The 14,419-nt window shown below is 41.1% G+C and overlaps 1 long non-coding RNA gene and 1 pseudogene across 1 annotated transcript in view; both read left to right on the top strand.

Annotated features, from left to right (window-relative positions):
- Positions 1–14,419, top strand: part of LOC117308707 (uncharacterized) — a 79,208-nt gene that overhangs the window by 8,665 nt on the left and 56,124 nt on the right. Inside the window, exon 3 of the long non-coding RNA XR_004522871.2 lies at positions 5,274–5,406. This is a non-coding gene — a long non-coding RNA (uncharacterized lncRNA). The remainder of the gene's footprint in view (positions 1–5,273; positions 5,407–14,419) is intronic.
- On the top strand, positions 3,303–3,797 carry LOC101337612 (protein yippee-like 5 pseudogene; annotated as a pseudogene).

The raw sequence follows: 14,419 nt of genomic DNA, 5'->3' as shown, positions 1-14,419 counted from the left end.
ATGGTGGAATATTTATTCTCATCTGCATCTGAATCTTTTGGAATCAAACTGAATGTATGGTTTGCACCATGCATTTCTCTGTCTTCTCTTCACAAGTTCCCTGAAAGAGAACACTCTGGGCCTCCATGGTCACCTTTATTCACATAAAGAAAGGATTTTTCCATTTGGAAGTAAACATGTTGGAGGTGAGTAGTTAATATTGTGTATATTCATTTCCACTGCAGGGGGCACAGGTTCAATCCCTGGTCTGAGAACTAACATGCCATATGTCATGGCAAAGAAAGAAAGAGAGAGAGAGAGAGAGGGAGGGAGGGAGGGAGGGAGGGAGGAAGGAAGGAAGGAAGGAAGGAAGGAAGAAAGAAAGAAAGGAAGAAAGAAACATAAATAGAGTGAGATGCCTAACAATGAGGGGCATCATAAACAGAAGTGACAGGAGTCACAGGTACTTGTTATTAATAATAAAGTATCAACACCTGCCAATGATTTGCAATACTTGCAGTGATATTAATAAATCAGAGCAGAGTCAAGGTTATCTTCATAATAACATCCTTGCATTCTCTAGAATTCTCTGGAGTTTTAAGCTGCTTTCCTTAGTAGGAGAGAAAGAGGTGGCTTTACTTCTAGCCTTCCCAGCACTATTTTTACCTTTTAAACACTATGTACACATACGTGAGGTGACATGATCTCTTAAGTGTGCCTCCTCAGGACAAAAAGGCAGAGAATGGTGGGTTTGTGTTGGAGCTTAGTAAATCCAGGAGGCCCTGAGATGTTTGATTTCTCCAAACACTGTCTCTCAGGTACCTCTTGAGTGTTCTTCTTGGAGTTTTCCAGGGATTGTCTGCATGTATCCAGACCTCTATCTGGCTGGGGCCCCGTGGGTGGGTCCTGGAGTGCTTTACGCCTTCTTCTTGTTCACAAAATGCATGTAGGCTCCCGCCACCACTAGCTTTTCACACAGTTCATGACAAAAAGGCCCTTCGCCTGTTGTCTTCCTCTCTTTTTTCCAGTGGATTGGCTTTCACTTTCAGGATAAAAATCTGTCTCAGAAGATACTGTGTCTCACTTGTTATAAAGAGCTGTTTATTCAAGACATTTCTTCTCTCTTAAATTACTGTCGTTGTCTCCTGGTTAGTCTCCCTGCCTCCAGGCCAAATCCCCTCATTCTTTATAGAAATAAAACATACCCATGAGATGTCTGGATATGCTGGTCACAGACTTCCTCATTCTCTTGGGTGTATAATGATACCATGGAGAAGTAAAGTCTTTGAAACCATGTAGACTTGGGTTTAAACCCAGCTCCATCCCCTGTGACCTTGTGATTTTCATCACCTTTGGGTATCAGGCTCTTCATTAATGAAAAGGAATAACAATCTCTACCTTGCAGAGTTTTCATGAAAATGAGATAACACAGTGCTTATAAAGCAGTCAGCACAGGTGTCTGACACACAGTAGGATTTTAACAGAGGTTACCCCTCCCTTCTTCCCTTTGTTGTCCAAAGTAAGAGCGTCTAAGGGTTGGGGAAATACTGTACAATTTTTCTTCACACGACCTTTCCTTTTGAAACACTTAGTACTAGCATTTTATCACTTTGTACTACCTTGTTGAAAACATCTGGAGATTCTGAAAATAGAATGTGAATCCTGCCTAAATTTATTTTCAACATAGTCCTGTGGAGCGGTAAGGATGAAAAGGGGGAAAACTCAGTGATGAGAAAAAAAAAAAACTTTACGAAAGAAAAAAAGAGAGGTTGTAAGTGAATTACTGTTAGCCTATTGTTTTTTCTCTTTTAGTTACTTTGGTTTGATTGCAGGCTTACAGTATAAGACATGGTGGCATTTTTTTTCCATCAACGTTGCTCTTAGCATCGGGTCCCTCAGAAGCAGACACAGAGCACGTAGCCCCTTTCCACTGTCCTTCCAGAGCTAACATCCCACCTTAAGTCCAATGGGATATGCCAGTTATTTGTTATAATGGAATTTTGCCAAAAATTATACAAAATAATGTTTCGCATTCAAAAGATCTTAAGAGAAAATAGAGCTGTTCTGTCATCTGTCAGCCAGTGAATGGACTCCGCTGGGCTGGATGCACCACGAACACTCCTTTCTCTACAACTCCTTTCATTTTAATCCCTTTCTCCCCACTCTCCACCCCCAAGCTTATGCATTTCTTTGGAGAGGTGTTTGCTGGGCTAACTTTCACTGAAATGGTGATGATGTTAGAAATCAGAAGAAATGAGCCTTCCCGGTTTAGCCCCACTCCCCAGGCTTAATCATTTTGTCGTTGTTGTTGCTAAGAAGTGTTGGGTGAAGTATGGAAAACAATATGGAGGTTCCTCAAAAAACTAAAAATAGAGTTGCCATACGATCCAGCAATCCCACTCTTAGGCATTTACCCAGACAAAACTATAATTTGAAAAGATACATGTACCTCTATGTTCACAGCAGCACAATTCACAATAGCCAAGACATGGAAACAACCTAAATGTCCATTGACAGATGAATGGATAAAGAAGATGGGGTACATATGTACAATGGAATACTACTCAGCCATAAAAAAAGAATGAAATAATGCCATTTGCAGCAACATGGATGGACCTAGAGATTTTCATACTAAGTGAAGTAATTCAGAGAGAGAAAGACAAATACCATATGATAGCACGTATATGTGGAATCTAAAATACAATGCAAATCAATGTATCTATGGAAAAAAACAGACTCACAGACATAGAGAACAGACTTGTGGTTGCCAAGGTAGGGGGGAGGGGAGGAAAAGAATGGGAGTTTGGGATTAACAGAGACAAACTATTGTGTGCAGAATGGATAAACAACAAGATCCTACTTATAGCACAGGGAACTATATTCAATATTCCGTGACAAATCATAATGGAAAAGAATATGAAAAAGAATATATATATATATGTTAAAAAAAAGAAGTGTTGGGTGAGTCAACTTTTATTTAGATGATGATGATGTTGGCGGTCAGAAAAAATTTAGGAATTTCAAAGATAATGACAACTTGGTGACCTCTGTCTGCAGAGGTTTCTCTTCTCCACTTACCGCTGACAATGACATAGCATTCAGGCATCTTCTCTGGCGTGGGCAGGAGTTTTTACATGAATGGAGCCTTACACAGAGCTTCTTCTGGCAGAAATTTTATTATAACCAATTCAACGCATCTCTTTGCAACTTGCCACTCATGAAAGTAACAATGGCTTTGAGGCTTCATCTCAGCCGAAGACCGAAGAGCCGCTGGTGGCCTTGGATCTCAGCTGCTCGGGGTTTTTAGAACTTCAACTATAAAAATGGGCAGGATTTTCCTTGATCATATCGGTGGTACCCATCTGTTTTCCTGTGCAAACTGCGATACAATCCCGACCAACCACTCAGAACTCATCTCCACTCAATTCACAGGCGCCACTGGCAGAGCATTTCTTTTTAACTACCTTTTAACAAGGTAGTTAACCTGCAGTACAGTGAAGTTCAAGACCGGGTCATGCTCACTGGCTGCCACATGGTTCGAGATGTGAGCTGCAAAAACTACAATAGCAAACTGGGATGGATCTATGAGTTTGCCACTGAAGACACCCAGCGTTATAAGGAAGGCCGTGTGTTCCTAGAAAGTGCTCTAGTTCGAGAAAGTGAGGGCTTTGGGGAGCATGCACCATCTGATAACTCTTGAAGAAAAAGAGATAAATCCATCTTTTTCCCAGGTCTTCTTCACTGAAAACAAAAGTCCACTTACATACATTGTCACCTTAGCATCAGTGTAAGATTCATGAACTGTGGAACAAGAGGTTGTGAGAATCTATAATGGAACCTTTCTTTCTTTCTTTCTTTCTTTCTTCCTTCCTTCCTTCCTTTCTTTCTTTCTCTCTTTTCCTTCCTTCCTTCCTCCCTTCCTTTCTTTCTTTTTTTAATTATCTATTTCCCATCCAACAGCAGTGTGTAGAGAGAATATTACGCAGATGCCGTTAATTTTTTTCTCCCCTATGTTTACATCTTGAGGCAGAACAGTCTATCTGCAGCTACATGGTGGGCTATGTGAGGAAAAAACCCTGGGCTATTAGAGTGAAAAAGTGTTTTATGTAAATTCTGAAAGGAAAATGTGTCAAGAGCATGGTTCTTAAATTAATTCGGGCTTCATTTTAAAACTTTTTTTTAACCCAGGTATTTCAGTTGATTTGCTAGCTTCAGAAAAGAGATCCAAATTTGTGACCAGTGCTAAAGGTTCAGTGTCAGTATGGTTTGTGCTGGCCATTGTGCCATATTCTTGTTGGAGATGAACTGTAGCATCAGAGCCCATTCTTCCTTGTCAGTCTTGATCCAAAGATGCCACCATTCCTAGTTATTTGTCACCACATAATTGGTGTTGATTGGAAACTTTTCCTGATATGGGGCAGAACTGCTTGGTTGTCTTTTCCATGTAAATTAAGCATAGTAACATAAACAAAGTAATAGTTGGATGTTAAAAAAAAAAACAACAACAATGGCTTTGATATACAGACCGCATCTTTGACATCTTTAGTTTTAAGGGAGTTTACCTAGGCCTCAGACATGGAATCCTCCTGCCCGGAGAGCACAGAAGACTTTTCTTAGTGAATTATGATAATCACCCTTGACCTTGCTGCCTGGTGACGTTGTGGATTAGAGCGGCTGGGCTTTCTGACCTGTACATCAATCTCAAATTCCATTTTGGACACAGAGAAGAGAGGGCATGGGGGAGAGGGAGACTGAAGACTACAGAAATGGCCTCGACCAAGTTAATAACTAGTTTTTAAAGCTAATGAATTTTTTTCTCTAACTCTGCTTATCAGCAGGGTGTGTAACGTAGTGCTTTCCTCCCCCTCAGGCCTTGTCTCTCTCAGGGCTGATCACGATTCTTACGAGATGTGTTCACTTTATTTTTTAAAAAATATTTATTTATTATTTATTTTCTTGGCCGCATCGGGTCTTAGTTGAGGCATGCGGGATCTTTCGTTGCAGCGCGAGGTCTCTTCATTGTGGCGTTTGGGCTTCTCTCTAGTTGTGGCACACGGGCTCCAGGGCGCGTGGACTCTATAGTTTGTGGCACACAGGCTCTCCTTGAGACGCGAGCTCAGTAGTTGTGGCGTGCGGACTTAGTTGCCCTGTGGCATGTGGGATCTTCGTTCCCTGACGAGGGATTGAACTCGCATCCCTTGCATTGGAAGGTGGATCCATTACCACTGGACCACCAGGGAAGTCCTGAAATGTGTTTACTTTAAATTTACTCATTCGCCTATCTTCTCTTCCAGGTAGCTATAGATTCCACGGCCTCGAACGGGGACTCCAAGAACAGCTGTTCCCTGACTACATCCACTCCTGCCAACCCAACGTGCACTTGAAGGCCTTGGCGGCTGTGGTGGAGATTTGCCAAGACTCTGACAGGTATGAGACTCCCCATCTCTGTGGGTTCCTGTGGCCCCTGGCTAGCCCAGGGCAGAAGAATGGAAATGAAGTTATGCTGAGGCTCATGGGGGGACAGAATAAAGCCTGGCCCCAAATGTGTTATCCTCTCCACACCTAGAGAAACTGAGTTCATGCCAAGCTCACGTTGGGCACCAAAAAAAATCCTTTCTTAGCTTTCTTCTCTTACTTGGCTGGCAGGACCACCGGGTAGTGATTTTGGTTTCCCTTTTGTAAAATTTGAGTATGTGCCTCTCTACGCAAAGTTTGGTCCGTGGACCAGAAGCATAACATCACCTAGGAACTTAGAACGTCAAGCCCCACTTGAGAATCTGAATCAGCATCTGCATTGTAACAAGATTTCCAGATGGTTCATGTGCACTTGGGAGTTTGAGAAGCACTGGTTTATTAGGCACTATTCTGTCTGATCCTCACATTAACCCTTCTGTAGTGAGTGTTGTTTAATAGAAGAGGAAAACTGTGCAAGGAGGTGCAGTGGTCTGTGCCCTGTCCTACAGCCAGAGGCAGGATTTAAACCCAGAGCCAGATCATTCCACAGAGTAAACTTGTAAAATTGTGGGGTTTCACTGACGTCAAAAGCTATTGGTAACTTTAGCAGAGGGTGTGTGTCTGCCCGTGTGCATGTGTGTGTGTGCCCACGTCATTGTGTGTGTGTTTGTATGTGCATATAGAGTAAGTCCCCTACACAAGAACGAGTTCTGTTCCAAGAGTGTGTTTGTAAGTCCAGCAAAGTTAGCCTAGGTACCCAACTAACACAATCAGCTATATAGTACTGCACTGTAATAGGTTTATAATACTTTCACACAAATAATACCTAACAAGCACAGAAAATAAAGAAAACATTTTTAATCTTGCAGTAGAGTACCTTGAAAAGTACACTAGTACCAGCTACGTCACCACTGCTTTTATGCTCACTTCTGGACATCCTGGGCTTGAAATAAAGATACTGTACTGTATTCTGTACAGTAACATACACAAAAGCACAGCCACTTGTAGAGGCTGCATGCACGTGACAATGTACGCCAGACACATGAATTAACTTATGTGATTGGACATGTGAACACACGTATCGGTATTATATTTATTTTTACTTGATGGTAAATATTGACCTTTACCACTAAGGGAATTCCCTTTAATAAATTATTTACATAAATTACATTAAACTGGATTTATTCTACCTTTCCAGTATTTCCAGATTGAGGTGAAGTCGTTCACATGTTTGATCAAGAAGGCTCTTTGAGGTCAAACCAGTGTAAATATAAATATGGGTAAATCTCAGTTGACTGACTGGTGTGATGGTAAAACAGGGCTAGGTGGTAATGAGCAGCAACTAATTGACCTGTTAAACCAGGAGAATAAAGAAAGTGACTCTGTCCTCCAGTTTCAGAGAGTTTTCATGGAATGGCCTGATTTCTGTTCTTTCTAGTCTCATAATTGGTGAAAACCATATTAAAAACCTGATACCCAGGTACCATAGGAAGTGACACAGCCTAGTGAACAGAAAGTGCAGAGAAACCAACAGGACAGGTAATAGGAAAGTTGCCATCAGTGTCCTTCCCGCTAGCGAGTCTCTGGATTCGGCTTGGTCATTGCCAGTAACACAAATGCGTGTGAGGCCAGTTGGGATGAATGAACAGGTCCAGTCAAATCAGATAGCTCTAAACACTAGGCCCCTACCAACACTTCCCCTGTTACCCGTTTGGAACAAAGGGCAAAAATAGCATTTTACATTACCTTGTTGAATTGATACTTATACTCAACCTTGAGATACTGTCTGTGAAGACAACTTGAATCTCAGCTCTGATGTCTTCAGGCCCCAATTCAGAGAGGATTCTTAGAGAGGCTCAGGTCATATGGAGATTTCTACCAAGGAGGGAAAAGACAGACAGATTGCATCCCCGCTGTCAGAAACTCCTCCAAATGTCCCCAAGTCACCAACACAGTAATTCTCTCCCTTCTCTTTATAACACACACAATTTATGGAGGGGACTGACCTTTCCCTGGTGTATGTTCTTGGCAGCTTTGTCATAAATTAACTGACCACATATGTATGGGCTTATTCCTGGGCTCTCTGGTCTATTCCTCTGGCCCATGTGCCTCTTTTAGTGCCATTTCTACACTGTTTGGTTCCTGTAGCTCTGTAATATGGTTTCAAGTCAGTGAGTGAGTTTCCTCCAGCTGCTGTTCTCCTTTCTCGGGATCCCCTTGGCTGTTCAGGGTCTTTTGTGGTTCCATACACATGTCAGGATTGTTCAGTTTCTGTGAAAAATGCCTTTGGAATTTCGGTAGGAATGTCATTGAAGTGCATACTGTTTTGGGTAGAATGGACATTTTAGCACTACTAATTCTTTCCGTCCAAAAGCACAAGATATCTTTCCATTTATTTGTGTCTTCAGTTTCTTCATCGATGTCTTAGGGTTTTCAGTGTGCAACTCTTTCACACTCTTGGGTTAAATTCATTCCCAGTTATTTGGTTCTTTTGACGTTATTGTAAATGAGATTGTTTTCTTAATTTCTCTCTCTGATGGTTCATTATTTGTGTATAGAAACACAACTGATTTTAGTGTATTGATTTTGTATCCTGCAGCTTTACTGAATTCATTTATTAGTTCTAATAGTTTCTTGGTGATTTGATGTACAAAACTGGAATTAGAAATCCCACTATTTCTACCACATCCGGGTCATCCACAACACCCAAGACATAGTGGCTACTATTATAATCTTCCCACAGTGCCCCTTAAAAACATGTGAAATCTTATAAGGGCGAATTGCATCATCACTTTGGGTGAGCAGGATCTGGGTAAAGCTTGGCCTCTATACAAAGTTTCATGTCTTCTCTACGTTTCTGTCCTTTTATTGACATGATTGTTTTGAAATATAATTCATTTTCCAGTAATTTCAAATGTATAGAAAAATTTCAATAGCAGCACAAAGTACTCACATTTGGCACTTCACACAAAACACTCCAGTGTGTTTTACCAAAACACGGATACACTCTCAGGGAACAAGCACTTAATTACCAAATGAGAATCATTACAATTTCTTATAATAATCCAATCCACAGGTCCACTTCAACTTTCACCATCTGCTCCAACTCTATGAAAATGTCTTTTTTTCATTGTGATCCAGTTTTCTTTCTTTTTTTTTCCCCTCTGGAACCCTAACTGAGACTTTGCCTCATATTCAAAATCTTGATGGATTTAAAGTACAGGATGGGTATGTGACCTTGTGGCCTTTCCTGTATGGCTTCTTTCACTTAGGATCATCCATGTTGTAGCATGTATCAGTACTTCATTTTTTCCTTTGTGATTAAAAACACATAACATAACATTTACCATTTAAACCATTTTACATGTACAGTTCTGTGACATTCATTGCATCTACATCGTTACAAAAATATCCTCACCATTCATCTCCCAAACTTTTTCATTTTCCCCAAGTGAAACTGTATCCATTAAACACTATCTCTTCTCAGCTCCTGCAACCACATTCTTTCTGTCTTTGAATTTGACTCCTCTGGATACCTTATATAAGTGGAATCAAATAATTTGTCCTTCTGTAACTAACTTATTTCAATTAGCATAATAACTTCAAGGTTCATCCATGTTGTAGCATGTGTCAGAATTTCCTTAGTTTTCAAGGAAATAATATTTCCTTGAATAATATTTCCTTATGAATATACCACATTCCATTTACCCATTTATCCATCAATGGACACTTGGGTTGCTTCCACCTTTTGTTATTGTGAATGATGCTGCTATGAATATGAGTGTACAAATATCTGTTCTAGTCCCTGCTTTCAAATATTTTGAGTAAATACCCTGAAGTGGAATTGACAGATCATATGTTAACTCTGTGTTTAACTTTTTGAGGAGCTGCCATATTGTTTTCACAGTGATTGCACCATTTTACTCTATTCATTTATATGTTAGAATAATATGGCAGTTCATGGATGTGCTGCATTTTGTTTATTTATTCACTTGTTGATTGACATTTTAATTGTTTCTACCTCTTAGCTATTGTGAACAGTGCTGCTATGAATATTCGTGTACAACTTTTTGTTTGAACACCTGTTTTTAATTCTCACTAGGAGTGGAGTTGTTGAATCCTATCATACTTTACATTTATCTTTTTGAGGAAATGTCAAAGTATTGTGCACATAGGTTGCATCATTTTACATTTCCACAAGCAATGTTTACAGTTCCATTTGCTCTACATTGTTGCCAGTATTAGTTATTTTTTATTTTTCTTGACTATAACAATTCTAGTGTGTTTGAAGGTGTATTGAATTATGGTATGAATTTGCATATCCATCATGACTACTGATGTTTGACATCTTTTCCATTGTATGTTGACCATTTGTATGTCTTTTCTGAAGAGTCTGGTCAAGTCCTTTGTGCATTTTGAAAACTGAGTTCTTTGTGTTTTTGTTGTTGAGTTTCTTGATATGTTCTGGATAACAGACTCATTAGATATATGATGTGCAAATATTTTCTTCTGTTCTGTGGGCTGTCTTTTTACTTTCTGGATAGCAGTTTTGATGCAATAAATTTTTTAACTTTGAGGAAATCCAATATATCTATTTTTTCTTTCATTGCTTGTGCTTTGATGTCAGATCTAAGAAACCATTGCTAAATGCAAGATCATGAAGATTTATTCCCTTGGTTTATTTGAGAGATTATAGAGTCATTCCTTGGTATCAACTTTGCTAGGATTAAGGTCTGCTGCCAGAGTCAGTGTCAGGGCTTAGGTGTCAGGGTTTAAGATTATGGTCAGAGTTGGATAGTCAGGGTAGAGGGTAATGGTCAGGGTCAGGGATTAGAGCTGAGGTGTCAGGATCAAGGGTCTAGGGTTGTTAGGTTTAGGGCTATAGGTTAGGGTGTTAGGGTTATAGGTTAGAGTTAGAGTTAGGTTAAAGCATAACCTTCCCTCACTCCCCTTGTCCCTCTCCATCTTTCTGAGGCCTCCAGGAAGGACAGGACTAGTCCAGGGTCACACATGACCCAGAGACTTGAGCTGGACCAATGTTTCTTTGCCCCTCAATCCTGGGCATAGTTTTGTGTACTATCTGTGTACTATCTTCTTTGACCAGGTGTTTGTTCAGAGCTTTTCCTATTTTTAATGGGGTTGTTTGTGTTAGAGTTCTTTGTATGTTTTGAAACAAATCCTTTGTTAGACATGTGTTTGCAAATATTTTTCTCTCAGTTTGTGACTTTTGATTTTCTGAGTAAGGCCTTTCACAGAGTAGAAATCTTTAATTTTACAAAGTCCGTGGTATTCCTTGTTTTTCTTTGAGGATTGCCTTTTTGTGTTGTGTGTTAGAACTCAGAGCTCATGATGTACATAACCAAACCCAACCTCCTGTCAATTTTCCTCTATGTCTTCTGTAATTTTGAATAGTTTTGCATTTAAGATTTGTCTATGAATAATTATGGGTGAATTTGGTGTAAGTTATAAACATTCATTTCATTCCATACGGTTTCCAATTAGTTGTTCCTTAAGTATTTTGGGAGAAATTATAGGATGCTGTCTCCATTTAGGTTTGAATTTCCACAGTTTAACAGATTCAGCAGTTCTGCCAGTAGGGGGCGTTGTCTCCAGTGACCTGTGAGGTAGGTACGGCCTGCACTTCCTGCACTGACCACAGGGGGACCGAGACCGCCTCTCTGACCCACAGAGCATGCGCATTCCACTGAGGACGGCTCCGCGCAGCCGAGAGGAGTTGTGTCTCCTCAGGCACCGACTGGGCTTCGCCTTCGGATGCCCCGGGTCAGCATCTCTGCTGACAGGAGCTCAGTCTTCTTAGGACTCACCAGGGTTTCGGCTTCAGGACAACTTGGGGCTGCGTCCATACTGACAGGAGCTGAGTTTCCTGACGACCCAGGTGAAGCCGAGAGGAAAAGGTGAGGAGAAGTGAGGAAAAGTGGGGAGAAGCTTCCCGTGTGCGACTGACTGTTGAGGGAAGTCCGTCTTCATGCGACCCAGGAAGGGCTTGATGTGGAAAACTGGGTTTTTAGTCAGTTTTTTGTGCAGTGTAGATGGTGTCCAGTGTCGTTATGTGGCGTGTGGCGTCCAGTTTTCCTAGCGCTGTTTATTGTGGGCACTGTCCTTCCCCTTGGTGTGTTCTTGGCCCCTTCGTCATAAATTAACCGACCCCAGCCATATGGGTTGAATACTGAGCTCTCTGTTCTGTTCCTCTGATCCGTGAGCCTGTTTTTGTGCCAATTCCACACTTTTCTGGTGACTGTAGCTTCATAATGTAGTGTGAAGTCGGGAGGAAGATGCCTCCAGCCTATTCTCCTTTCTCAGGGTTGCTTTGGCTCTTTGGGATCCTTTGTGGTTCCACACAAATATTAGGATGATTTGCTCTATTTCTGTGAAAAATACCATTGGAATTTTGGTAGGGATTGCATTCACTGTGTACATTGCTTTGAGTAGAATGGACATTTTAACAATATTCTTCCATTCCACGAGAACGAGATATCGTTCCATTTATTTGTGTCTTTCAATTTATTCGTCAATGTCTTTAAGTTTTCAGTGTGCAAGCCTTTCACACCCTTGGTTAAATTTATTCCTAGGTATTTTGTTCTTTTTGATGCACTTGTAAATAGGGTTGGGTTTTTTTTTTCATTTTCTGATTGGTGTTTAAAAAGCAATTGATTTCTGTGTACTGATTTTGTAACTTTACTGAATTCATTTATTATTTCTAATAGTTTTTTGGTGGACTGATGGGGAAAATTGGAATTCAAAAATCCCACCGTTTCTTATCGTTTTTCTTGTGATTAGACTGGGTTTATGGGTTTTGAGGAGGCAGGTCGCAGAGGTCAAGTGCATTCTCATCATTTTATGTCAAGGGAACAGGCTCTCAAGGCAACTTATCACTGTTTATGTTAACTTTGGTCACGTGACTGAGGTCGTGTTTGTCAGTTTTCCCTGCTGTGAAGTTATTTTTCTCATGTCCATACTGTACGTCTTATTTAGGAAGAAGTCACTGTGTGGAACCCACACTTCAGAAGAGGGTTAGGTTTACTTCCTCGATGGATGCCTATGTGTCTACATCAATTATTTGGAATTGTTCTGCATAGGACATTCCTATTTAACCCAACTCATAAAAAGTGTTTGTAATTATTTATTTTACTAGTGTGGACACCTGAATAGTTATTTTATACTTGTGGTTATAATTCAATTGTACAGCTTAGTTCATTCTTTTTTTTTTTTTTTTTTTTGCGGTACTTGGGCCTCTCACTGCCGTGTCTGTTTTGTGAAAAGTTCATTTGTATCATTTTTTAAGATTCCACATATAAGTGATATCATATGATATTTGTCTCTCTCTGCCCGACTGACTTCACTTAGCATGATAATGTTTAGGTCCATCCATGTTGCTACAAATGGCATTATTTCTTTTTTTTTTTTTTTTTTTTTTTTGCGGTACGCGGGCCTCTCACCACCGCGGCCCCTCCCGCCGCGGAGCACAGGCTCCGGACGAGCAGGCCCAGCGGCCATGGCTCACGGGCCCAGCCGCTCCGCGGCACGCGGGATCCTCCCGGACCGGGGCACGAACCCGCGCCCCCCGCATTGGCAGGCGGACTCCCAACCACTGCGCCACCGGGGAAGCCCCCCATTCTTTTTTATGGCTGAGTAATAGAAGGGTCATCTTCAAGGGCAAGATAGAAGTTCGCTGGGGAACTAAGCCCAGAATGAATCCAAGTCATATATCATTGTGAACTGGAGCTCTTCTTTGCCAGTGCGTGGAACTGGCATAACAGAATGCAGGGGTGTTCGTTATACTCTGGTGAAAAATTGAAGATATACAAAAGGCAAAGTTTAGGGTGTTGGTGTGAGATGCTCACATACTATATAGAACTATATGGAGAAGACTATTTCCATCTATGGGATCAAATCATTTTAGCAATTGTCTTTTCCTCTCAAACCATGAACGACGGCACTAGTTAAAGCTGTTGCTTGGTGACATGCCCACAGGTCCATGTGACTACTACCAACTTTAAAGGACTTCTTTTTTCTTCCTCCTCTTCAGCTGGTAAGGTTAATGTATATTTAAGTGGAAGCCTTATTTAAGCGGAAGCCAAAAGTATCACCTCAAAAATCGTCCCAAACGCTCATACCTCATACTATTCTTCACAAATGAGCTGTGTAATTTGTATGACCAATGATAGGCATTAAATAGAAAGGGACCTCGGACCTCATTTTGATATTTCTGATGTTTGGAATGCCCTCCAAACATCAAACCAGACAGTCTGATTAATGTCCAACACTACACCTTAAATTGACAGATTGTTAAGTATTACAGGTTCTAATTGAATGTAAATATTCAGGATGACTTCCTAGAGCATCCTCAGCTTCTCCTTCATGGGACTTAATTATTCCTGTATACCTAGATGATGTTATTGACCCCTTACCCCTATGAGAAGGTCCTTCCTACACTCTAAATTGCCCTCCCCTCTCTAAGAGTAATGATGAATTTGCACTGAACCATATACACCTATTTCAGGCTTGTACACAATGGCATTCAGTTTACAGATTGGGAGTGTAGTGGGCATTTGTCATGTTTGCTTGCTCTGTGTTCATTCAGTTTTTTAAAAAAGCACCTGGTTTTCCTTGGGGAATCACTCGTTCCCCACTCTGAGTGCATATCGTTTGCGTGGCTGAATCCACCTCCCTGCTACCAACACCCCCTCCTCTCTGCTCCATGGGCCACCATGTAATCCAAACCTTGACAGGCTGTATAATGTATGCCCTAGTCACAGAGATGACGCAGGCATGAGTACTTGCCACAGATGGCCCAATAGACTCAGTGTAGGGTTGTGAAGAGAAGCCCGCCTTCCCCAGGGATACTGGAATGTGAGCCTGAAACGGCTGATGGCCATTTCACCTCCGAGTGGGAGGAGCCTGTTCAAATGAAATTACACAGAGGAAGCGGAGCCAAAGGACAGAGATGTAGAGAGACCAAGTCCTG

This window comes from Tursiops truncatus, chromosome 17 (assembly GCF_011762595.2).
Source record: "Tursiops truncatus isolate mTurTru1 chromosome 17, mTurTru1.mat.Y, whole genome shotgun sequence".
In the NCBI taxonomy this organism is placed as follows: Eukaryota; Metazoa; Chordata; class Mammalia; order Artiodactyla; family Delphinidae; genus Tursiops; species Tursiops truncatus.
The sequence above is the reverse complement of the archived record's forward strand: the minus strand, read 5'-3'. Positions and strand labels throughout refer to the sequence as shown.